Source organism: Pleurodeles waltl, chromosome 5 (genome assembly GCF_031143425.1).
Source record: "Pleurodeles waltl isolate 20211129_DDA chromosome 5, aPleWal1.hap1.20221129, whole genome shotgun sequence".
Lineage (NCBI taxonomy): Eukaryota > Metazoa > Chordata > Amphibia > Caudata > Salamandridae > Pleurodeles > Pleurodeles waltl.
In genome coordinates, this window is record NC_090444.1 from 229,868,135 (window position 1) to 229,892,424 (window position 24,290).

At 44.9% G+C, this 24,290-nt stretch overlaps 1 protein-coding gene and 1 long non-coding RNA gene across 3 annotated transcripts in view; one reads left to right on the forward strand and one right to left on the reverse strand.

The window, feature by feature from the left end:
• Nucleotides 1-24,290, reverse strand: part of TRERF1 (transcriptional regulating factor 1) — a 675,896-nt gene that overhangs the window by 454,434 nt on the left and 197,172 nt on the right. The window lies entirely within an intron of this gene.
• Nucleotides 11,716-24,290, forward strand: part of LOC138295580 (uncharacterized) — a 160,524-nt gene continuing 147,949 nt past the window's right edge. Inside the window, exon 1 of the long non-coding RNA XR_011203628.1 lies at nucleotides 11,716-11,874. This is a non-coding gene — a long non-coding RNA (uncharacterized lncRNA). The remainder of the gene's footprint in view (nucleotides 11,875-24,290) is intronic.

The following is a 24,290-nucleotide window of genomic DNA, read 5'->3' on the forward strand; positions in this document are numbered from 1 at the left end:
AGGAATATGACTCACGTTCGGTTAGCGAAAAATAATAAAGAAACATGTATATTTTAATTTAGTCCTATGTGGATAAGGTAATTAAGGGCCTGATTTAGAGCTTGGCAGAGGGGGTTACGCCGTCACTAGCTTGACTGATATCCTGTCCACCGTATTACGGGCCAATAATAGCTTATGAAGATCATAATACGGTGGACGGGATATCCGTCCCGTTTGTGACGGAGCAACGCGTCCATCGAACTCTGAATCAGGCCCTGAGTGTCTTTTTGCCAGCTATTAATTAATCTCCAGATGTCCTTTATTAATTCTGAATAGGTGGCTGAACACTTGTAAACTGTTTGATATTTGATATACTTGGTCTAAAGCAATGCAATAAGCATATGTAAATAGAAATACAAACGTAAAACTATGTTTCTGCTAGTCTTCTGCTTACTCTCTAGATCCATGCATTGGAAGAACATGAGCAGGGCACGTGCACATCAAGAGAATTCTCTACTCATTCCGAGCAGACGTGAGCTGTGCAGCAATATCCAGAGGCAGCAGCAGGAGGGTGGCAGCCTTCATTCAGGGCCCTCTTCCATGCATGCACGGGGTGGGCTTGCAGGTCGCAGCACGGCCTCTTTTCTCCTAGACTATCAGTCATTGATTCAGTGGCTTGCTCCTGCATGGGTCGATGAGGGGATGCAGTCCGCTTCTGGTCGGGTCTGGTCCGCTTTAGCTCTGGGAATGGCAGCTGCGTTGCTTCAAGACACTTTAGTGCAGCAGTGTCTTGGTCCAATCAGATGTATTTCCGGTAATTGCCTTAGTAGCCGCACAGTGACCCAGGTACACCAAGGTAGCATCTTCACTTCTAGCAGTGTAGTCCGCATGGGCACACGTTGGGTAAGAGACACAGAGCTACACAAGTCTCATCAGCGGCACAAATCACTCAAGCACACTAGGGGCAACAGCCATGGCTGCAACAGCAAAGTAATTCCAGGTACACTTGGCAGGTGGCATTATTTGGTGAAGGTTTCTTCTTCAGCAGCACAAACCACTTCACCACACTTTGGGGTAATTGCTGCACCTGTGACACCCTGGTTGGTGGAACAAGCAGCTAGAGCACATTTCTGAAGTGCCATGATTACACCCCTTTGTGTGATAGTGAGGGGCTGTAAGCTTGCATCATGCCAGCCATGCTTGCATAAATAAGTCTCTGTAATATAGACTTACTGCACCGGTGTCGTCTGCTTTTCCCCAAGCCAACAGTATCGTCCTCTTACAGGGTTCGATTGCTCCTTCCCTCTCCTTTCAGGCACGATCTCCCCAGTGTTCCAGGACAAAGAACAGCTCTTATTTCAGGTCCCATTCCAGGTGAAGTCTCCACACCTTGAGTAAGTTGATTGTCAGACAGACAACAACCCTGGTTGTAAAGTAGTCTTCTGGGTTGTCTGTGGAGCACCCCTTCAATTGAGCTCTGGGTGCAGTACATGGGGAACGGCAACAGCCAAGCAAGCAGGGACCACCCTTTCACTAAGCACAGACATACAAAGCCATACTATTTTTAACAACTGTTCCGGCATTCCTTTCGTGGCAGGGGCACACAGAGGGGAAGGGGTGGCTACCAGCAGAGGACCAACAACTCATGCAGGCTATACAACATCGGGACATGCTCCTGGGCCCCCACGTGCAAATTCACTCACAACTGCTCCAAGTATTCTGGGTGGCACCCAGCAACCAACTGCGGCAGGGAAGCAAGACTGAGAAACCAAGAGGGGCTAGCATCAGTGCAAAGAAGCCCTAACCACCCTGAAGCACAACATTCTTCAATAGCGCCATCCCCCATAGCCTTTAGCACCTTAGCCCATATCCTTAAGGACTACCCCAGACAGCCAGAGTGCAAATTGTTGTTCAAGGGTTTCAGTGAAGGCTTTAGGATCCCTTATGCAGGACCCACAGTGACTAGAAGGGCAAACAACTTACGCTCAGCCAGGGAAGCACCAGTGGTGGTCCGGGATAAGTTGGAGAGGGAGTGCCATTTGGGAAGGGTGGCTGGGCCATTTGCTCAGCCACCCATTCCACATTTCATTGTGTCTTCCCTGGGACTTGTACTGAAGAAAGAGCAAGGAAAGTACAGAATGATTCACCATCTCTCCTACCCCAGGGGCCGGTCAGTAAATGACCACCTGGAGGTGGGGACATGCTCAATTTCGTATGCGTCTTCCGACGAGGCAGTCGACCTGGTACGAGCAGCAGGCAAGGATGCACTAATGGCGAAGGCTGATATTGAGTCCCCTTTCCGCCTTCTCCCAGTCTGTCTGGATAGCTTTCACCTCTTAGGGATGTGGTAAGAGGACCATTACTTCAACGATAAATGCATGCCCCTGGGCTGTGCGTTGTCATGTTCCTTGTACAGTACATTTGCATGTTTCCTGGAGTGGGCCTTGAGACAGAGGAACCCACCCCGGGGAGCTCACTGCATTACCTAGATGACTTACTCTCCAACAGTAGGTTGGGTTCCAGCGAGTGCAGCGAAACCGTTCAGGCATTTCAGCACATGATTCAGGCATTAGTGGGTGCCACTGGCGCCTGAGAAGACACAGGGGCCAACGGTGTGTTTGACATTCTTTGGCATCGAAAGCGACTCCTCAGAAGGGAAGTGCAGACTGCCAAAAGACAAGGTTGATGCCCTTCAGTCCGACATTCTGCAGGTTCTGGGAAAGAAAAAAATTACGCTGGCCACAATTTGGAGTTTGCTGGGACGGCTGAACTTTGCATCCCGAATTATACCAGCTGGTAGGATATTTGCCAGACGGCTGGCCAGGGCGCCAGCAAACGTTACACGGGCTCATCACTTAGTACGCCTTAGTGGGGGATTGATGGAGAACCTGCGCATGTGGATGTCCTTTCTGGAAGAATTTAATGGGGCACTGCTGTGGCGTGCCCCGTGGTGCAGCAGTCAGCAGATCCAGCTCTTCACAGATGCATCAAGGAGAGAGGGTTTTGGTGCCATTCTGGGCCGGGAGTGGTGCGCGGCAAAATGGCCAAATGCATGAAGAAAACATTGCCTGGCAAAGAACATCACAGTGCTAGAAATGTTCCCAATTGTTGTGTCACTACATCTATGACCACAAATGCTGGCTAACAGGAGGATCACATTCTGGTCAGACAATATGGCAGTAGTGCAGGCGATTAACTGCATGTCCAGGAGTTGCCCCGTCTTGGTTGGGCTGTTGAGGGAGTTAGTAAACGTTTGTCTGTTAAGGAATGTCGAATTTCACGCACGCCATGTCCAGGGGGTGAAGAATGTAGCATCTGATGCTCTTTCTCGTTTTCAGTGGTGAAATCCGGGTGGCTTACCCGCAGGCGATGGAAGAGATGACAACCTTCAAGTTGGAATGCTGGCGTTTGGTACAGTGGAGCAAAGGATAGGGGCTTTGGGAGAGTTATCATTAGCCCAGGGGACCAGAGTCAGGTACAGGGCATGCTACAACAGGTTTATGGCTCTTACCCATTCCCTGGGAGCAGGGGAGGACCGCCCGTCTGACAGAAAAGTACTGCAGTTTGTGCTCTAGGCAAAAGATAGTGGAAAATCGCATGCACGGGTCTTGCGACATCTGGCAGCAATAGCCCACTTTACTAAGCTGAAGGGGGAAAAGGATCCAACGGCTCGCAGTATGAGGAGCTACTATTCTCCACCCCGTTTTCCGTAGCTTTTTTCAGAGCCTTCTGGATTTCTGAGCTAGTGGCAAAAGCAAGGAATGACACAGCCTATAGGGCACTAAAGGTGGAGGACGTCAAAATGGGACAGAATTTGGTTGAACTGACAGTGAGGCATCCAAAAACAGACCAGAAAGGGAAAGGTGCGGTAGTCAGGTTGACCAGATTGGGGCACCCAAGGTACTGCCGATAGAGCTGCTTGGGAACTATATGGCTTACAGTCCCACAATACCAGGATACTTACTACTTCACCAGGATGGACAACCTCTCACCCAATTTCAATACCGAAGTGTCCTGAAGTAGGCACTTTCGGAGGCAGAATACAATGGACAGAAATGGTCAACTCATTCCTTTAGAATTGGGGCTGCCACGACTGCTTTTAAGGAAGGTTTGCCACCAAGAACAATTAAGCAGATTGGAAGGTGGTAGTCAAACAGATACAAACTGTATGTTGGGGTATGATGGTCTTCCCGCCTCAACAATGGGGCCAAAGGGTAATATCAATAAAGGTTATGTCAGAAAGTAGGTAACGTGAAACCAGATAATCGCTAATGTCATATTAATAGTAATTGAAACTGACTAATTGTGTGTGAACACGGATGCTAATAAAGTGTGGGCTAATGGTTGCATTCTTATTTTATTTAGGAATTAAAACAGTGTGGGTGATAGGTCACTCCTTCATGGCCAGAGCAGAACAGCGCTAGCAACACAAAAGGATGATGGACGGAGTGCTGAACAATGCAAACACTCACCCCCAGTCACAGATCTGGGTTTAATCCATTGTTCTTTTGCTCACCATGCCACCCCAGTTTGGACCCAGCCATATGCAAATCAGCCTTGACCCTGTTCCTCATGGGAGCAGTCCAGCCCGAACTGCCAGGCCAGGTCCTCCCAGGACCGGAAACAAGCATCCTGGGACCAGTTTCAGGGTACCTTGAACCTTGAATCCAGTGGCACAGTGAGCAAGGGACCCACATCTGGGCATACCCTTACCACTTAGGGCAACTATAGCAACACAAACGTATGATGGATGGAGTGCTGAACAATGCAAACACTCACCCCCCAGTCACAGATCTTGGTTTAATCCATTGTTCTTTTGCTCACCATGCCAACCCAGCAGAACAGCGGGCCAGACAGAGGAGTTGGAAACATGGTTTCCGTAACATTGAATTGTCCTGGATGGGAAGCCCAGGAACGAGATGGGCTGCGCTGGAACCCAAGTTTCACCAGCTTTTTGAGGGAGAGAGAGATTAGGCCAGATGTTCTGATAATCCATCTGGGGGGAATGATCTGACATCCTGTGGGATGGGCCCACTTTTGCAGGCCATACAACAGGGTCTGACCAGGATAACTACATTAATGGTGTGATAACTACTTTAATGGTGGGAGGTGAGGTGGTATGGTCAGAAATCATCCCACGCAGGGAGCTAGATTGCAGGCGGCCATTTAAATGTCCAGGAGGCGAACTAACTTGTCCCTGCAGAAATTCACAAAGCAGAATGGATTAGGTTTCATCAGGCATTGCCTATTTAGTAGGCATCTGAGCAGTAATTTTCTCCTCAGGGATGTGGAATTCCTATCGCCCGGGACATCTTGTTTGGGGTCAAGGGCAACAAGTTTTTATGTTAACTTTGTCCTTGGGACAAGTAGGCCCAACCCTCTGCAGCACAAACCCTTTGGCTGCCTGTTTACAGAGAGTGGAACTCTCTGCAGTTGAGGTAATGTGTTTCCAAAAGATAATGCTGTTCCAACTTGTATTTATGGTTCATTATTTGAAAGCCTTCATTATTAGGGTGAGTGCTGTAAATAAATGTTTTAAGATCACACTTCACTACTGACGTTGGTTCCAGTACAAAAAAAATAAACGTGTATACACATGTTTGAAAAGTTTAGGCTATGAGGCTAAGTATAATGCTCCCAGAATGCTCTCTGATTAGATGCAAATGAAGTGTCATTTAGTAAAATGTGTTGATGCATGCTAGTATTTCCCAAAAATATTTCTAATGGAAAATCATTGTAACCATTTTCAACACGAATATGGGAAGCATGAAAATAAACAAACACTGACAAAGCCAACTGGTCTGACATATTTTTTAGTTTCATCAATGCGTGTCTTGTTTTGACATGGCTTTTGTAACACTTTATTGTTGTGGGAGCTACCAGGCCCTCAACATTGTAACAAACACTGGCAAAAAAAAAAAAAAAAGTTTTTGAACTCTAAAAGCACACGTTGCCACCAGTGGCGTAACAAAGGCCCCGCAGCCGCCCTCCAGGGGGGCCCTTCAGCACAGCACCTGCCCTGAGTGAGTCTGGAGAGGGGGCTCCTCCATGTTCTTTGCAAAGGGGCACCCTCCAGTTTCGTTACGTCACTGATTGCCACTGTAGTTCCTGACACTGAACAAAACTACTTTGTGTGCCAATATGCTCCTTGTGGAAGAGCAGAATGCGATCACTCACAGTAAAGCCAGCCGAAAGAGAGAGAAATAGAAGTTTAATAAAAACAAAATGTCTTTGTTAACACCAGACCTAATTAGGGACCAAGACCCACATGTAGGTAGCTTTTTGCATGTCGCTGCTTGCGACGTGCAAAAAGCACATTGCGATGCACAAACCCAGTTTCGCGATTCAGTACCCTGGTTACCGAATCGCAAAACGGGTTTGCGACTCGCAATTAGGAAGGGGTGTTCCCTTCTTAATTGCGACTCGCAGTGCAATGTAGGATTGTTTTGTGACCGCGGGCGCAAACCAATCGCAGTTTGCACCCATTTCAAATGGGTACTAACACTTTCGCAAAAGGGAAGGGGTCCCCATGGGACCCCTTCCCCATTGTGAATGTCACTGTAAAAAAAAATTCAGAGCAGGACCACTGCCTGCTCTGAAAAAATGAAACGAAAACGTTTCATTTTTCGTTTTTGTAATGCATCTCGTTTTCCTTTAAGGAAGCAGCCACAGACATGGTGGTCTGCTGTCTCCAGCAGGCCACCATCCCTGTGAGGGCCGCTATTCGCAAGGGGGTCGCAAATTGCGACCCACCTCATGATTATTCACTAGGTGGGCATTTGCGAAGCGCTTGCGAATCACAGATGGTGTCAGGGACACCATCCTACATTCCGATTTGCGACTCGCAAATTGCGAGTCACTCTGACTCGCAATTTGCGGGTCGCAAATCTGAACCTACCTACATGTGGCCCCAAATTCTTAAAGTCACAAAAGTGCACCCATGGTATATGTCGTACCCCTATAAAATATTTGTGAACTGTATTTTAGCATGGGTAAATACGCATGTGTAGATTTGCTCATGTGAAAATCTATTGAGCATTTGCAAGTTCATTTTCCCTCCGGCACCTTTCTTCCCAACCCTGGAAGAAGTTCTAATTCTGCAATTGTCAGGAGTAAATGTCCAACCTTTCTTATTATGGGAAAATATTAGAGAGAAGCTGGTGAAAATCTTTAAAACATGCAGGTTAGTAGGTTTGCAGACTCAAAGGCATTCTAGCCCTGGAACTATTGCTTACTGCTTCCTCCAGCCCCAGTATGCAGATCTGCAGAAAGGTGGCAAAATAAGGAAACTGCTACAGTAGGGATTGAAACTGCAAGTATTCAAGCCCTACTATGGTAGTAGCCTTGGCATAATCAGAGAGGCTATTATCAGAGCTCTTACATAATGAGATTGCTGCCATAATTTGTCGCCACACTACATGGCACCAAAGGGACAAGTAGATCTTTTTACAGGACAAGTAGATTTGAGAAGCAACCTGTCCCCTGGACAAGTAGATATTTTAATAAATTCCACACCCCTGCTCCTGATGGCGTACACTTGTCCGAAGTGGGTACAGACATTTTCCTCTTGAACATCAGGGATGCCCTGGAGGGTGTGGGGTGTACTTAAGACGTATTAGAGGGGAGCATAGGTGGGGGGCCTGAGTTATCGTGAGGTGCCACCCCCCAAGGCTTGGCGGAGTTACATGGCGATCCTTAAGCTGTAAAACAACTAAAAGGCCTCCAGATAGTGGATCTTGGAGCCAAATACAATCCCTCAGGTCACTGGGAGCCTTTACGGCGGGGTCTGGGATGACGCAAAGGCGCTCCTTAATCCCTCAAGGGACAGTTGAATCCTGAGCAACTGTGGAGACTGGTCAGGGTCTCGCTCTGACTCGTCAGGAGCATGACACAAAAGTAAGAGGTGGGTGGGGAACCCACTGTAAATAAACGAGCTGTAAAGATTATAAGTGTGTAGGTGCTGGAACACCAACAAGACAGCTCTAGCTTTTTCAGGCAGGGTGTCATCAGTTCAAGGAACTCACTGTCAACACCTGGATTGCCCGTAAGATAACCCAACCTGGGAAATTCAATAAACTTGCAGCATATTTTATCCACAGAGAGTGTCACTGTCATTTATTATGTTGCATGCATTGGGCGGTCGTAATTTAAAGGTCCTCGCATCCCCAAAACGCTGGGGGTAGCAATGCTATGGCTTCACTCCATCTATAAGCCAGACCTATTGGAATTGCCAATGCTTCTTAAGGCCTGTTGCCGACCTGCAATCTGTTAACAATGACAGGCTTTATTACCATGGGTAATCTGTAAGGCGTTGTCTCCATCTAAGATTACCCACTGAAACATAGGCATGTTGACCCCGAAAAATGCTGTGGGATTAGTAGAACTATTATACAATAGTTATGTAAAAATCACATACAAATATCTGGACCATACCTCATTAGATGGAGGCTTGTTTCACACAGACATACATCATTATGGTATACATAAAATTCGTGGCTGGCTATTTCTGTGGTGAAGGCATACAGATGTGCTGGCCCTTTAAATGTGCATTATGCAGTATACATAATATCTACTTCTGGTGTGACCATACCAGAGGCCTCCACACCTACTGTAAGCATGTAAACACATGTGGTGTGTTGGTAATGCAAGCGTTATGTGTTTTCTGGTTGATGATGCAGCTGTGCAGCCACTTCCCGGATGTATATATTTCAGACATCCATCCTTGTCTACGATAGTGCAGATCTGCAGGCCCATCTTAAGCATACATAATGGGGGTGGCAGCAAGCTTTATGTCGTGAGTATAACTTGTGCCTGCGGCTACTACATATTGGGTGCATGGAATGGGAGCATGTATTCATTTTGGAGCAACAGTAGAACATACATGCAGCCACACCAGGGTGTACAAAATTCATGTAAGCAGTCACTTCTGGGATGTACAGTAGAGCGGTATTCAACCCATAGTTGGTGTGTATAACGCAGACATGCAGCCACTTCTGTGGGCACATAAGACAGGTATACATCTGCATATGATGTGCAGATAACGGAGACGTGCAGCCACCTCTGATGGCACATAATACAGATATACATCCGCATTTGATGTGCAGATAATGCATCCATCCAGCCACTTCTGAGGTGAACAGCACCTTCATACAGGTGAGTCTGAAGATGCCTCTACATCCAACAGTAAATGTTTGTAAATCTGTCTTTATGTCCATCACAGGTAGTATGTACTTAGTGCACAGTGACGAGGCCCAGGATGATGGACTCTTTTTCATCTTATTAAAATTCACACATCTTACCCCCAGGCCTTCAGAGCATCTTCCTTCACCAGTTGTCCTCAATCACGAGGCACATAAACTATCCTGAGGTCTACCATTAACTTTTATAAAATACTGTTCATATTTTTCTACTTCTAAATATAGTTCCGTGGGGGGGTTGCAAAGACTGTACCCTCCAATTGTTTCATTCGTTCTCTCCTCTGAAACTTGTACTTCAAGCTGACACTTTGCTTAATATTGGCCTTCGATCCAAAGTGTACCCAGTTTTGGCAGACAAGGTACCTGGAGGATAAGCTGATTTCCCAGGATCACGCACTGGTTAAGAAAGGTATTTGGGATTCCCAGACAGGTTTTATGGTTCCAAACTCCATACAGTTTAGCCTTCCGAACTCTAAACTCAATTCTGGTTGTCTTCAGACTCAGGCAGCTGTCTCACTCACTCATACTGAATATGCACATTTTTACGCCTGTTCCCCATACCGGATTTTGACCAGAACATGAGAATGTAGGTGTGATCTTATGTAGGCAAACAGATATTGTTAGGCGATCAATACTGTGACTGAGAAAAATCCTTACAGCTGTCTGTGGGGAAGATGCCAGTAAACTGTGTCAAAACTGGACTTTTTGTCCGGATCAAAGCCCTTTGTATGCAGGGCACTGCGGTAGCAATGGCCCTGAACATAAAAACCTAAAAGCCGTGGACCAGGCCCTGGCAGTATGAACATCTCCTTTGTATGTTGCTTCCGGTGAGGAGAGGGACAGCTTCTTTGTATAATATCCGAGCTTCGAACAAGCTGCGCCTACACATTAGTGCTTGTAGGCAGTATTCTGCCTCTGTGAGAAAGGGGCAGTATGCTGCATCTGGAAGGTAGGCACTGGGACTACTACTGTCCATGTGAATGGGGCAGTACGAGGCTCTGACTGCACCTGAAACTTCTGTGCCCCTCCCAGTTTGTATTACCCTAGCTCAGTGGTTCCCAACCTTTTGACTTCTGTGGACCCCCAATTTTTCAATACTGGAACCCGGGGACCCCCACTGAATCATTATTGGAATCCGAGGACCCCCCACTGAGTCATTACTGAAAGTTGGGGCCCTAATCTGTTAATATTATGTAATTTTCTATGCAGTTGACCACCTGAGGAGGCTTCACGGACCCCCAGGGGTCCTCGGACCACGGGTTGGGAACCACTGCCCTAGCTGGTGATGCACTGTTATCTCTGTGAAATTCACCAGGATAACTGCTCCAGGATACGCATCGGTTACAGCCACTGAGGCTTCCAACGTGTACCGGGGCTTCAGGTGGGGCGGCTCCCTCCTGTGTAACATGATGTAAATTCCGGTGAGTATATCGCAGGGGCAGAGATCATCTGATTTCGCTTATGGTACCATCATTGTCACGCCAATTCTTCGTTTTGAAAAACAATAAAATGTCACCCAGTATGTGCCTAGACGGTAAAGGGCAGAATTAAACGGCAGAAAAGTGAGAGCGGAAGAGACGTCAGCTGAGTGTCAGTGGAAGATCTGAGTGAAAGTAACTGCCTGTGGCTCAACGTTGGTTCACAATGCGCCGTTTTCTTAAATGTCCGCGAAAAATGGGGCAAGCTTGACCCAGAAGCGGCCCACGCCTTTCTTCCCGAAACCAAAGTCCGTATGCTGTCATCTTGCGGCTAAAGCCGGACTGCCCGCATCGGGCGTGTTCCCGGGAGGATGGAAGGGTGGGGGCCGGTTTTGTAACTGGGGGGCCGGTTTTGCAGTGGTGCTGCAATATCGGCCTCCAATAACAAAGCAGCAGTGCTTCGCACTTGCGACCCCCGCCGGGGGCCGGTCCGATATAACTGCTCGGGCTGCTGTGGGTTACCAGTCCGGCCCTGCCCAGTATGCACATTTGTACTGATTTTTAATTTGATAGAAATATGTTTCAGTAAATGCTGGCTCTACTGCTCATAATAACAAAGGTTCATACGCTGCAACTCTAGAACAGGGCGCCTGAGCCTCCCAGGGAGCAGAGAAACTAACGATGCCTCTGGTTATCGGCTCAAGGAGTCACCCTGCTATAGAAAACACCGCCCACACTGTAAATGTTCATTATTACTTAATTACCGGGACTCTAAATATAAGACCATATCATCAATAACTGCGAATTGCTATTACATTTAATAAAGCACATTTCTCCTAAATACTGTACATTTCCAATTCTTCATCTCTGCGAGTCTCCAAATTGCACAGCAGCAATAGGACAGAGCCAGTCGGAGGCCGCCCGCACCCCCACGCTTCGAGAAAGTACCAGAATGTGTTTCCTAACAGCACGCGATGCTCAAGAGTGAAACTATCACAGGAAGGCTTCTCTTTCTGGGTCAAGTAAAACAGGCTCGTACCCAACAATGACGTCAGAGATGGCCGGGTTTATCTCTGCGAGTCCACGTCCTCGGTCGCTCACTTCCGGAAAGGACGAGTCTATCCTACCCAGGGGCGCAGGAGACAATACATTTCTGGAGACGAGGACAGCCTTGGGGCTTTTCAATCGACCCTAAACAAATCGCTCGTTGTTTGCGAACTGCAGGCGCCGATAAATGTACACAATCATATATACTGGAAGTGAAATAGGGAGGAATGAAGGTATGTTGTCACAGTCTGAAAGTATCTTTTATTGTTATTTACATTTACAAAGTAATTAACTCAAATGTGAAAATAACATGTTGATTAACCTTGCATCTTCGTGCACCAAGCAAATAAAGGAAGTTAAAAAGGAAGAACATAACCTTTGTGCCCCACACCCCTCATGCTCCTCACCTAATGCCAATTGAAACCGCACTGGAGATATCAAAAGCGATTAGGTACAACAGTTGTAAACTGTGATCGTGAACCATAGTTCTAATAAGACTACTACGCCTTTGTGTGATGATGGGCAGCTCAGTTCCACGTCAGCCATAACTGGAAGCATTTCAACTGAAGAAGCTCTTGGAGCTCCAGGCTATATAAACATGGGATTCTTTAATCACTGCATAAACTGCAGTCACTAAGGGCCAGATGTAGCAAAGGTTTAGCGACTCGCAAACGGCGAAAATCGCCGTTTGCGAGTCGCTAAAGCCACTTTGCAATGTAGAAATGCATTTTGCGAGTTGGAACCGAAAATGCATTTCCGACTCGCAAATAGGAAGGGGTATTCCCTTCCTATTTGTGACTCGCAATGCGATGTAATTCCATTCGCGGTCGCAAATGGACTCGCAGTTACATCCACTTGAAGTGGATGGTAACCCAGTCGCAAACGGGAAGGGGTCCCCAGGTGACCCCTTCCCCTTTGTGTCTGGCATTAAAAATAATTTTTCAGAGCAGGCAGTGGTCCCACTACCTGCCCTGAAAAATACCGAAACTAAAGGTTTCGGTTTTTTTTTTCCAAAGTGCAGCTCGTTTTCCTTTAAGGAAAACGGGTTGCACTTTGAAAAAAAAAACTGCTTTATTTAAAAGCAGTCACGGACATGGTGGTCTGCTGTTCCCAGCAGGCCACCATCCCCGTGAGTGCTCTGAATCGCTATGGGGTCGCAAATTGCGACCCACCTCATTAATATTATTGAGGTGGGTCTTTGCGACCCCATAGCGACTCGCAGAAGGTGTCTGAGACACCTTTCTGCATTCCAAATTGCGAGTTGCAATTTGAGAGTCGCTGGGACTCGCAAATTGCAAGTCGCAATTTGGAACAATGCTACATCTGGCCCTAATTTCTTTAGAATCGCTATTTGTGATGCACTGTCGTTCAGTATAAAGAAAAGACATTCACTGATTATAAAGACAAGACATCAGAAAATGACTATTATAAAGTTACTAAAGTTGAGTTCTGACATCACAATGTCTTCTGCCAGAGCTAGCAGCCAAGGTGAAAGGCAGATTAGGTCATTGAGCATAATTAATGCAGCTGTTTAAAGCAACAAATGGAATGTTGCTTTTCTTTATTCTGCTCTATTTTAATAGCTTGCAATGACAGAAGCTATGCACTTAGGTTTGAAGTGGTTTGTGGGAAAGTTGATGGTGTGACCATGTATTATATGGGGTGAAATACAGCCTGTGTACATAAGGATATTGCAAGTCACCTTGAAGTTCATACCTTGTAAACAAGCATTGGCGAAGCCAATAGGTCTAGCCTGTGCAAGATCTATTGCCTTTGCCAATGTTTTTTAGCCACGCTGTACACTAGCAAGACTATTATTCAGCATGGCTAAAAGTTAATGGCTTAAAGGAGAATGGTGTGGCGTAGTTTCATGGAGTAAGCAGTGTGTCCTAGAATGGAGTAGAAAACTAACTCTAAAGGAACAGGGGTCCCTTGAGTAAAGTTCAACACCACTCCAATAAACAGTGATATCAAAGTAGTATCCAAATGGAAGGTTTCATGCATTTATTCAATCAAAATGCAAAAGATCAAATGTAGTGGGAAAACATCAACAGGGGAAATCGAGAAAGACTTTGCTATTCGGGCATTACACAAGTTATCTGGATGACCCAATGTCACCAATTATAAGAAATAATGTAAAAAGTAACCCGTATAGCACAGTGGTTAGCATCCACAATAATGATTTACAAGCTTTCATACACCGGCTTTTACATGAATGACTCAAATAGTGAATCAAGAAGTCATTAGCTCATAGTACTTATGCTTATGCCAACTTATATACAATATCACAAATTCAAGTCAAGGTACTTTGGCCGACAACCTTTCGATCCTCTAGACAAGTATCAAGATCATCCTCAGCATTAATTAAGCTTGAGATAAATGGGCTACCGAGTGCTTGTAACCAAAAAGGCCAAGATAAATCTGACTCACGTCTCATATGAGTGAGAAGGCAATCAATGTAGATCTGAATCTCTAATCAAGCTCGATGCCATAAAGTAGTAGTAGAGTGGAGTAGTGTCAGAGTGTGGTAGAGTGTCTTAAAAGTGGAGTGTCAGTGTCGTAGAGTGGAAAGGCATAAAGAATAGTGAAGTGGCATAGAGTGAAGTGAAGTAACATGAAGTGGCATAGAGAGAGTTGGGTAGAGTTTTGTTGAGCAGAGTACATTGTTGTATAGTGGAGTGGCATAGATGGTTGTGGAGTGGCGTGGAGTAGAGTATCGTAGATTGAAGTGGCATAGAGTGGAGTAAAGTGGAGTAAAGTGGAATGAAGTGGCGTATAGGGAATTGTGTACGGAGTTACAGAGTGGAGAAGTGTTAGAGTTTAATGGAATAGAGTGATAGAATCTAGTATCACGGAGTGTAATGTCAGAGTGAAGTGTCATAGAGTGGAGTTGAGTGGTCTAGAGTGAAGTGGCATAGAGTACATTGGTGCAGAGTAGATTGGCGTAGAGTGAAGTGGTGTAGAGTGCATTGGTTTTGAGTAAAGTGGTGTAGAGTGCACTGGTTTAGAGTTGAGTGCAGTGGCGTAGAGTGGTGAAGAGTAGAAGGGCACACAGTCAAGTGGCACAGCATAGACTGCAGTGATGCAAAGTGAAGTTGTGCAGAGTGCTGTGTCATGGAGTGATGAGATGCATGGTAGAGTGGTGCAAGGTAGAGTAGACTGGTGTAGAGTGCAGTGGTGGAGTGCAGTGATTCAGAGTGGAGTAGAGTGGAGTGGAATAGAGTACATTGGTGTAGAGTGCAGTGGAGTGGCATAAAGTTGAGCGGTGCAGAGTCGAGTGCTGTGGTGCAGAGTAGAGAGGAGTATGGTTCAGTGGCAGAGTGCAGTGTTGCAGAGATAGTGTCATAAAGGGCAGTGGTGTAGAATAGAGTGGCATAGAATGCATTGGCGTAGAGTGCAGTGACAGAGTGATGCAGAGTAGACAAGAGTGGTAGAGTACAGTGGTGCAGAGTAGAATAGAGTGGCACAGAGTAGATTGCTGCAGAGTAGAGTATAGTGGTGAGGAGTAGAGTGTTGCAGAGTAGAGCATAGTGATGTAGAGTGCAGTAGCATAGAGAGGTGCAGAGCAGATTGGAGTGGCGCAGGGTACACTGGAGTGGTGCAGGGTAGGTTGGACTGGCATTGCATAAAGTGGATTTGCGTAGATTGCAGTGGCATAGAGTAGATGGTTTCAAAGTAGAGTGAAGTGCCCTAGAGTGGAGTGGTGTAGAGTAGATTAGAGTGCAGAGGTACAGAATAGAATGCATTGGTGCAGAGTAGAGTGGGGTGGAGTTCAGTGGCGGAGGGTGCAATCTTGCAGATTAGAGGGTCGTAGAGAACAGTGGTGTATTGTAGAGTGACGTAGAGTGCAATGGCATAGAGTGCTGAGGTGCAGAGTACAATGGCAGAAAGCAGTGGCATAGAGTGCTGTTGTGCAGAGTAGATTGGCATAGAGTGCACTGGTTTTGAGTAAAGTGTTTAAGAGTGCACTGGTGTAGAGTGCAGGGGTGTAGTGTACAATGGTCAGAGTAGAATTGCATAGATTGCAGTGGCGTAGTGTAGAGGGCTGCAGAGTAGAGTGGTGTAGAGTGGAGTGGTACAGCATAGATGCATTGGCATAGAGTGCAGTGGCGTAGAGTAGCACAGAGTGGAGAAAAGTGGTGTAGGGTGCAGTGGTGTAGGGTAGATTGTTTCAGAGTAGAGTGAAGAAAGGATAGATAGAGAAAAGATAATATAGTTCAATATGCTTAAGTATGTTACAATAACAACAACATAAATAATAACACTAGGCGTAACGGCCTAAAATGAAATATAGCTTTTCCCTGTTAGCCATGGAGTAATCAAACCCTTCATTACCTATATAAAAAAACATTAAGCATAAATGTTAGAAAAGATACCATTCTAATAGCTAAAGTGTGTAGTGTGAAAAGGTAAAATCTGGGCTCATTCTTCCACCAACTAGTGTGATCTTAGGCAAATAGAAATATTGTGTTTCACAGAGTCTTCTTTCTAGCTTGCAGGCGTCAGGGTGAGTGGGACTCTGTCTCCTCTTTAGATCTTCTTCATTGTCCTGCAGCGCTCTTCTTCAAGGTGTCCTGCAGTGCTACTCTTCAAGGTGGCAGGTGAGGTTAGGGCTAAGGATGCCGACAGCAATCATCAAAAACTCTTTTCTCCTCCTTGCTCCCTCTGTTCTCATGTGCCCTTAATGCCCACAGCTGTAAACAGGACAGGGCAGAGGGCGTAGGGGGCCTCCTGACTCACCTTCATTCTGTTACCATCAGATTGGAGGAAGGTCAGTGCAGGGCTATTATTATAAGTAGCGCTTTTGCACGCTAATGGCCCTGTGAATAATAGAAGTGAGAGGGGAAATTCTTTTGTCCCCTTGTCCTCCCCCCACCTTTGCCCCCCATGTTCCCTTGTCCTCCCCCCACCTTTGTCCCCCATGTTCCCCACCCTCCAAATTCTGGGGGGAATACATCCCCCTCCTCCTCCACACTTCCTACGCCCATGATCCTACCAAGAGGCTCACGTGCTGAAGATACCACCGGAGCTCCGCCGAACTCTCATCGAAAGTACTCGTAGATTACGCCACTATTTTCTTATTTTGTATGCAACTGTACAGCATTCCTTTAGGTGTCCTCAGACTCACAAAACTAACAATGAATACACTCTTCGCTCTGTTGACAACAACGTTTGTAAATATAGCATGGAGATGCGTTCAAGTTTTGCTTTGGGGAAACACAAAAATTATGGCTGTGAATATACCTGCAGTTTAAGACATACACTGAATACCAAAAGTGAAACTGGTGATGAGGCTTAAAGTTCCAGAACTTTCTGAAGAGTGCAAACATCAATAAAGTAGACATATAATATAACAATTAGTAACCCCTGTAATATGGTCCTATATTGCCATTTTGGGGTTCAGGTGACATTTATAAACCACTTGCCGTTCAACCTCATGCTTTATGATGTCACCAGAACCCCTCGTCGTCAGTAAAGTATTACACATGTACCTTTTATTTATCGTTTTGTATATTTTATTTATAGTTACTTTATGTGTGCATATTTTTTTATTTATATATTCTTTTAATTTCATGAGGGTGGCTAAACATCTAAAGCTGTCTCTATGCCAGACCTAACATGAAAGGTGGCATGACGCAGACCTAGGTAGCTGCTTTCCAACAATACAACAGAGAATCCTCTGTATTGAGGTGAGGACTCCTTCTCATAGACAAAACAACTTTGACAAGGTACAAGCTGATAATATCTATCCTGATCCTGGTCTTAAGCCAACTTTTTCATGTTACAGTCCTATTAAGTTCATCCCTTGCTAAATCAGAATGCATACTTCCACTCAATTTACAAAAGATATTGGGCCCGATTACAACTTTGGAGGAGGGTGTTAATCCGTCCCAAATGAGACGGATATACCACCAGCCGTATTACGAGTCCATTATATCCTATGGAACTCGTAATACGGCTGGTGGTATATCCGTCACATTTGGGACGGATTAACACCCTTCTCCAAAGTTGTAATCAGGCCCATTGTCTTTTCAGGTTAGGCACTTCATCACTTTGAGACTCATCAATGAGAAGACGATCCTGGAAGAAGGGTTCATCATTCTGCTGCGCCACTCGAAACGCTTAGCTCTTACCCCTGTGGTATGTGTCACTGCCAGTGAGACACTAATTTGCACCCCTGTACTGAAAGAACTGCAAAGTACACACTTCTCAAACCAGGACATTAAGCATCAAAACAGCTGTCTAGAATATCCCAAGTTTTCCCAAATGCCTAGAAACCAATCCACACCATCTCGGTTATACCATGTGCAAGTGGTCCTCCTGCAAAGATATGCTTTGACATCTATTTTGACCAGCTCATCATCCTCTCACTTCCTTCTATACGGCAACCCTGCATCATACCTTACTGCATATTACTCTCAAACGGCATCCTCAGTGATCCGGTACACCCCACAGATCGCCCACAGAATATGAGATGTCAGAGTACTATTTTGGCGGAGGCAGAAGATAGTTAATAACATTAAGTTCCCCATGTAAACCTATAGTTTGTTATGACAGGACATATAAATTAGCCTTGATTTATATGGTGAGAATGAGTGTGTACATGCACAGTAGAGAAACTCATTTTTGGACTCCCCTGGATGTATGTAGACCCTAAGGGTACAGAGTGCTCTGTAAGGTTTAGAACTAGTTGAACCTGTTGTTTGTCCTTTCTCTTGTACGTTCTGTAGCCCCATACCTCCACTCTCATTTCCTGATTTCCCCCCTCTCTAAATAATTCATTGTAAAGCTAAGCATATTTGTGGCACATCCTCTGAGTGGAGTAGCATCCATAACGTTCACTGGCCCTGGATTAAACCCGTTTAGGCAGGCCAGCCTGTGGCCTGAAGGCAGCAATATTTAAATAATGACTGTGGCCACTGGCATGGCTAAATAGTTACTGCACATACACGACGGGCTGCCTGTCCACTCCTACCATCCTGTAGGGCCCAGCAGTACACTTGACTGGCCAGGTGATTTCCAATACACACCTAAGAGTGAGAGTTTCTCTGAAGCTGGTTGCCGTGGAGATGCTGCCCATGTGAAAGAATCTGTACTTTTAAGTGAAAATGTGAGGTGAACTTTGAAACTGAGTAGATACAGGCGACCCTCTGTAGCTATACAGTATTCACCATGTACACCTACGTAGAGTTTAGATGTACAAAATGTAGTCAACCGGGCTTGCCACGAGTGGGTTTGTTTACACGCTGTAGCTAAACATTTCGTACTGAACTATTCAAGCAGTATTGGCGTTAAACAAATGTTTTAACAAAAGGAAAAACAAACCAAAATGTTAATTTGCATTCTTGAGGATAACTGGGAATTCTATGTTGCAAGACACTTTTCAACTCATCCCCTTCATTGTTCCCTCTGCTTCACAACAACGATAGACGTTTATTGCAAAAGCCTGGTTCCTGGAGAAACTCCTTAGAATCAGAGTTCAATAGGATGCTGTGTTACAAATAAAAGGCCTGTCCCTGACAACTAACAACGAAGAATGGACTGACACTTCCATGCACCAATACTGTGTAAAGGAGGTCCCTAAACAAGTTACTCGGTAAAAAATCTGAAAACGGTTTCACGATGTTCTCCTTTAAGTATGCAGTTAGACATGGCTTATGTTCCTAAGGACCGTCTTAAATGTTTCCCATGTGAGGTATGGTTGTCATGGAGAGAAATGTGAAAGTGTATGTATATATGATTGAAATACGTTTAGAGATCTGATGTGAAATTCGCCCATGCAGGCGTTCTTTCAAAAGTTCGTCTTCCGCCTTACCCAACAATTATAGAAATTGCTCTGCTTCTGTAACTTTAAGGTTCTAGCCAAGATGGAAGACGAATAAGCTTTTACTTTAATGGCTCAATTAGAACAGCTCGATGGTGAGCCCTCTTCCAAGAGAAAGCATTGTGGGGTGACTCACGTGCCGTGCATCTTTTATTTAATGTACATCAAATATTGATGGTATAGGAGCCGCACAAAGCAGATGTTCGACACCGACTCCTCCCGGTTCTTTGTCCCCGCTCATTTCTGGGGCGCTTTTCTAATTGTACTGATCAAAGGGAATTGCTGATAAAGAACATGCTCTGGGCAACTGGAAACCCCATGGCTGTGCAGTCATTTAAGCATCCTTCGTCTTCCATCTTGGCGAGAACCTTAAAGGTACAGAAGCAGAGCAACTTCTAGAACTGTTGGGGAAGGCGGAAGACGAACTTCTGAAAGAATGCCTGCACTGGGTGGAGTTGGGGAGCATGCAGCAGAGCACCCCAATTCTAAGACCATTCCTTATGCTTAAATCACATTGTGACGAATTATGTTTCATCATTGCTACCGAACTGAGGGGGTTATTACAACTTTGGAGGAGGTGTTAATCCGTCCCAAAAGTGACGGTAAAGTGACGGATATACCACCAGTCGTATTACGAGTTCCATAGGATATAATGGACTTGTAATACGGCTGGTGGTATATCCGTCACTTTACCGTCACTTTTGGGATGGATTAATACCACCTCCAAAGTTGTAATAACCCCCTGAATCAGTATCAAACTTCACAAAATATGGGACTGATGCAGGCCTGCCTGCCTTCTACCCCTTGCCCCCTGCACATGAGACTACCACTGGGAGTGGTGCTACACCCTACATGAGGTCTGCTTGTTCCCCTGCATCATCAGTACAAGTACAAAAGCCATTCTCACCTCAAGCGCTAAAAACCGGGTGACAAAAAGGAGGAGGAAATATATCAATTTCAATTTCCAGTTACAAACTGAGTAAGATACTTTCTTTTTAGAGTTTCACAAAGAGGAACAATTAGTCATACTAGATATCGACCTACAATATGCATAGGATTCCTACCGTTTATGGGCAGACCAAAGAAAAAAAAATCAAATCTACAAATATTACATTTCTGCTTACGATTTGCGTACATTTTCTACTTTACAGAGTTGCAGTCTCAAGAACTTGGCTTCAGTAATCTACATCAGTCATAGATTTCCCAGAGTACCCGTACTCTTGCAGACTGTCCCCACTATGCACAGTAAGAAGGTTTTTCCAAAGCTCCCAGCGGCAGCTTTTCTGTAAACGCACATTTTTACCTTCCCTTTTTGCCTATGAAAAACTCAAACTAAGTGGACTCTCCAAAGCAGTCATATGAATTTGAAGTGACGAGTTTCAGCCAACCCTGGTGCTGTAAATCAGAATTTAGGAATTGTGACTGCAAAGTCCACTTTTTGAGGTCAAGGGGTACAATTAGCAACTCTGAAGTAGGCTGGTGCACAACAAACTCACATAGCAGGGAGACATTATTGTCATAGTTGTATTAGCATATTAGTCACCACATCTAATATTGAACAAATACAAATCAAGCACCACTTGGCTAAAGTGGTAGAGAGGTTAAAATATCTATTTGGGAAGAACAGAAGTAAAACAAAAATCTGTGCTCACCATGTCACATGCATGCTATCCATTTATGCAGTGCACTGCTATCTGAGCCACAACTTGAACAGTGTGTGAACCCACATTATATAACCCGGTACATTCTGAGAAGTGAAGTCACAGCTGAATTCCAAATTATTCACATGACAACGCAAGGAGGAGGAATACAAAGTATGGTGAACATCGGGGCTTTATGTGCTGACAGTACTGTCCACATGAGGACAGGATAGACTACTGCAGGATCTGGAGAGAGTTGTGACAAAGTTGCCAGACAGAGGCGCTAATGTGGTGGTAAGGAGGGAATTCTCCTTTGCCTGAGGAGCAGAGATTATGGTGCAAAGTAAATGTCCCAGTGAATAGTAGAGTCCTCGGGCAGTTGTGAGAGAGCTGGCACTGGGCTTAGCAGGCCTGGACACTTCCTTGGCACTCCTTCCCCTTAAAATGTTAGCCCTCTCCTACCTGACTAGATCTAACCAGCTTGCACGGACATGATTTCACATGTGCATTTTTATTTTATGTGAACAAGCTTTCTCCATGTGTATGTGTTTCTCTGTTTGCTTTTACATTTAGAAAATCAGCAAAATAGAAGCCTTGTTTGTGGTGATGTTTACTGTATTAACTTGTGTTATTGTGCCTTCCTCACGGGGAAGCCATGCTCAGGATGATCCAGTCTTTGTAACATTCCAGGTCCTTAGCTTGAATCCTTTCTAGAGACCATTCAGTAGCTCAACTGTCTATTGTATGCCTGTATTACATAATTAACATACCACCTCTTTCATTTCCTATGCACACCTTTTTATTAATCTGAGGCGACATAGGCATATCTTCTTTAATGTATTTTGTGTTGTTAAATAATTAGAGGATTATATGAATGTATTTTTGTTAATCCAGCCCTATTACGTCATGTCAGACTATACCGATTATGTGGCTTTTATGTTTAAAACCCTAAAAAAGATGATTTTTTTTTTATACAAGCCAGACTTTTCTTGCTTTCCTAACCGCGTAGAGTCTATGTCAGTCTGTTTATTGATCTATACAGACTTTTCTCTACCTTTTAAAGTGAGCATACTCTGCGCTATTTACTTGCTTAATACTTAGACTTTTGTTTATTTGCTTTGGAGGCAGACTCTATGTGGGCTCTATTGATAAACTATATTTTAGTTCTGAAAGGTACTTGCTTTAGAGATCAACCTTAAGTTAATTTTCAATCGTTATTTGAGTTTGACTTATTATAATTATTGATTGCCCAAGATTTATTTATTTATCAGATTTGCGTCATCTGAACTTAACTACATTTTGAATAAACCCTATGGTTTTGGCTTGAATTTTTGTCCTGTGGAGGTTTCATTTATTGTAATTCGACTTAGTCTTATTAAGGCTCAGGCAGTCCCGGTCCTTAATTGTTTTCACTAGCACATCATACAACCACTGCTTAATTTGTGCTTGTTGTTACCGGTGCTGAGCACCGGCACTTATTTTTGAGGGCCGGCGCTTATTCTTCTGCCTCAAGCATTTACTTCGAGCAAAAGACACAAATGGGAATACGGAGAAAAATGAAAAAGCGTCAAAATGGCAGAAACCAGAAAGCTGCAAGAGTGAGCCGAAGGGACAGAGTGCCTTTAAATGGATTGAGGAGGCCCGAGATGGCTTCAGAATTACTCTGCCTCAGTATTCTGTGATCGCACATTTAATTGCAGCAGCCGCGTTTTTAAGAGGAGGGCTTTGAGCACCAGCACCTTTTGTTTTACAAATTAAGCACTGCATACAACTAACATGCTCTTAAAATGAACATAACTGGTTGAGCTACCCCGGAAGAGAGGCAGTGGTGAGAAGTGTCACTCATCGAAAAGAGGCAGACTTATATGAGGTACAGATGGGTGCTGAGGTGACCAAACTACACATCACACAACAAAGCATGTGCTTGAGATGAAAACCGGTGTACCTACAACTTACCTTTTTGGATCAGTGGGGTGGACAAGGAGAAATCCTTCTTGATCACTGGGAGAAGTGCTGCAAAGAGGTGACTGTGCTGGTGAGAATATATGATGAGTACTGGGGAAACATATGGTAAAAAATATATAGATTTACTACCAGGGAAGAGAATGGAGGGGAGGAATGATGGTGAAGAAAGGGAGGTGGGAGGTCTAACAGCAACAATAATCATGAGGGCAAATATAGTCTTTGTGGGGTTGATGGAGGCCAGCTAGGGCTGGTAGGAGAAGAGGTGGTATTTATGAGGCAGGACAAGAGAAAAACGGTTGAACATTTTACAGAGAGAGAGTATCAGTGACAGACGTTGCTGTGAACACTCTGCAGGCCCAAGTGCCAATCCCAATAGAAACCCCCCTCCCCAGTGCACATGTAGAGTATTCAGAAGGACAGCATGGAAAGAATAATATCAGCGTGATGACAGCACCAGAAAAGAAAGAAAAAACAAAGCTGGACTAGGCCCATAAGAAGTGCAATGGCTAGATCTGGCAAAGTGAACCAGCTGTTTTGCTGTTAAGTAGGCTGACAGAGCGCTCACCCAGGATCCACTGCTCGTGCCTCTCCCTGGTCATCACAACACATATTAACTTAGAGGGGCAGAGACACAATTCTGCAGGAAGTCATAAAAAGCCACTCCTGAGGCTGGGGAAATATTCTGTTCTTTCACTACAAGTTGAAGGTGCTCATAGACACTCCCATGAATTAAAATACAACTGAGGGAGCAACAGCTCGAATAAATGCAAAGCTATAACTAAAACTGGACAGTAGGGCATTTTTCTTTGTTTTCCCTGAAGAAGTATGTGATTGACTGGTATGAGGAAAGCACAACGCTGATACAAAGAAGCAGAGACAATGGCCTGGTACAACAATATCAGGAAACAACAAGCCACTGATGACCAAAGAAGAAATAGTGACAGGAACAAGAAATCTATGTGGGCCATCTAGAAGGGCTGGGGTAAGGACAATGAGATGAATAAAGAGGACACACTTCAGGAAGATATGTCCATGGAGAAAGGGTTACAACAGCTGGAACGCTGCAACCAGTATGAGGTCAAAGTGCCTGACAGGATGAGCACCTTATTGGGGGATGTGGGATTGAGTAGGGGCTTGCTTCAAAAAAATAAGCAATAACATTGAAGACAGAGGGAACATTTTCAAACGACACAAGCTTTGGCAAAAGCAATCGCCCTTA